Source organism: Chondrus crispus, genomic scaffold (genome assembly GCF_000350225.1).
Source record: "Chondrus crispus Stackhouse genomic scaffold, scaffold_79, whole genome shotgun sequence".
NCBI lineage: Eukaryota > Rhodophyta > Florideophyceae > Gigartinales > Gigartinaceae > Chondrus > Chondrus crispus.
In genome coordinates, this window is record NW_005178719.1 from 288,356 (window position 1) to 291,389 (window position 3,034).

The window sequence follows — 3,034 nt, forward strand, 5'->3', positions numbered from 1 at the left end:
GATGAATCTAAGTTATCGTACAGAACCATGAGTGCCTGAAATTTCAGAAAGACAATTGGACTGCGCCGTAATACTTGGGTTCACGCTGCTGTGAAAAAGGGAAATCAAGAGAAGTTGACAGTCATGGCGATTTTGAATGCCGCTGGGAAGAGCTGTAAACCCGTTGTAGTTTATCCAGGAAAACAGCCCTATGTTCTTCGACTTGATGGCAAAATTGAAACAATACATGACTAACTCCCAGAATGTTACTTCTAGCGACGAGGGTCGCCTGGAGTGGATTCCGCAATATTTTTGGATCGGGCCAAACAATTCTGCTTGGAAACTTGCTATCTAAGGGAAGGAGGCAGAAAGATGCTTCTGCTACTTGACGGATACAGTTGCCACATTCAATTGGACGTTCCGCAACATCTCAACGATAACAACGTGTGCGTGATAGATATCCAGGTTCATACCTCTCACTACATGGAATACCTCATTTCAAGATGAGCAGGTAGAGAAAACGGCACGATAAAATATTGACAAGAAGGGGTGCGCAGTTGACGGCAGGTGCGGTACTGCAAGCACTGAAGGATAGAGATGCAAGGCCCAGCCGGGATACAAGGAAAAGGACTGCTGAAGAAATGGGAGAAAGAGCTTCACGGAGTGAATATTGGCTTGCCAGTGCTGCAGACCCCCGCAATTGGCTTTCCTGGCACCAGTCAAGCGTTTGCAGGAGGCATTTTGATCACGCAGTAGGGGTAAGAGACGCCTGAAAGCTCGTCTCCGAGTTGAAAGGAGATCAGCATCTCATTGAGAAAGGCTTGCTCATGTACCGCACTTGTGAAGAACGCCCAGCCAGGGCGCGTAGCAATATGATAATCAGTAATTAGTATTACACACTTGTCGTAAAATGGCTGCGTTTCTGAAGGTTTTAGGGGAATTGTGTCTTGCCGCTGCTACTGGATCTGATAAGCGGAGGCCAGCACCACTCGCGTTACGGTGCGTGGATGGTGAAGGGCTTTGGAATGGCTGTGAATCAGCAAGTTAAGCAGTTTTTCATTTAAAAGGGCGCTTCAGTGCTGGTGTAACGGATAAATTGGCAATTAGAGTGACATCAACGCGCATTGCCTGAAGTCGCAAAATGCAGACAACTGTCCTCGAGTGATTGGATGGTCTATATTTTAGTCAAGCTGCAGTTGAGAGGAGGTGTTGATTCAGCGACGAGCCCCACCGCGCGTGTAGCATTACAGTTCTATGATATTTAAGGTCACTCTAATTACAAGTCCGTCGCAGATGATCCAGACATTGCGCTCTCATCAACACGCAGGGCGAGGTTGTCCTTGTCAGACCCCCTGAGACTCTTATCCTCTTTAAGCTCTCTAACAGCTGAGTCGTCAGTGCCCCTTACCCCCTCTGTAGTGATATGAGTCCCAACGGGGTGCAAGTCCCGATGTAAACGGGAGCTCGCCGAGTAGGAGTGACTACAACGCCAATGGCCAGCGGAGGTTGGCTAGCTTAATATGGGGTCCGAACCGGTCGGTAGAGTGCCACCCTAGAACGGGATGGCGCGCTCGCCCTTAGCAGGTGAGGGATGGAGGAGGAGTAAGGGGGTAGCTGCCTCTTTACTGTTGGGGGAGGGCTTCCCCGGTCCCTAAGTACTGTGCTTCGTACCTCCGGCGACCGGGTCGCCCTCTCATGATCCAATCTGGAATCGGATTGTCTCATACGAGTCTAAATACTATACGCCCACGTGGACGCCGCACGTTCAGCGGTACCCGTAGCCACGTGTGTGTCACCTTCACCCGTGGGCACGTAGTCCACGTGTGCTCACTGGGGCCGTTCCCAGGACTGCAGTACTTGTTTCTACGCTCTACCGTAGGACACATTACACCTGTACAGTAGTTCGGTCTTCCCCGAGGGCGACGGGTTCTAGCCCGCCTTTCATGCCGATCTCGGACGTACATATATCACTACAACCTCAGCCATTGCCCGCACTTCTCGGAAGGCATGGAGAAGTGAGAACATTGGCAATGTACTCGAGCACTAGCTACACAACTCCAGTCAAACCGGGCGCAATCGCTTTGGAAGGGCTTTGTGGAGCTGTAAGCACATGAAATTCAGATGTTTTCTGTACCAGTTTTTAGAACAAAGCTCGCCCAAATGGCGTTTTGACCAGAATCTCTACCACATAATTTTGGTTTGGAAAAGAAACTTGCCCAAATTCTAAACTCTAGGACAAATGCTGTCGCGGTGGCGTTGAAAATCTCTTCTATCGGTCTAAACTTTACAGTGACCCCACTGCGGCTCGCCCCAAACTCCAAAACGATGACAGCTGGCACATTTTAACTGGCTCGAATATCGCCTGGGCAAGCGACGATTTGGGCAAGGGGCCGTCATGGGACTGGACCCCACCGCTGCATTCTCAATCTGTCCCATATGGCGGGAACAATATCGCGGTGCGGTGCAATAACGCGCCCCGCTGTCCGTGCGAGCTGACAGTTCTACCAAAGAGGACGTCCCTTTTGGTAGACCTGTCAGCGCGATGAAAATCTGTCAAATTTGTAGACTGTTTTAAGGAAAAATCATGCCCAAACTCTGTTCGGGCTAGAATCTTGCCCGAACATTTTAGGTTGGGGCAAAAATCTTGCGCAATTTCCAAACTTTGGGAGTGGTAGAGGCGCGGTGGGGTATGCTAATCTTGCCAATGGTATAAAATTTAGTGGTTGAAAAATGGGCAAGGGTTTTCGTCCGCGGTGGGGTCATCCTTAGAGCACCCCTATCGGTGATGTGTGTTTGTAAATGCTTCCCAGGTAAAGATACATTTAGTCTCTTTCATCCTTATCGTACTGGTTATCTCCAAAACATTGGCCTTTTTAGGTATCTCTCTCTCTATATTGGAAGCCGCATGGAGACAAATTTACTCATTTGACTACATAGAGACGGGAATTACATGGCGCCACCTGGCCAAAGAACTGGGTGTTCCCGCCAATTTTGTTTACGTAACATAGATCCACTAAAAGCCAGCCCCTCCACCTCACCTTCCTCCCCCATCCCA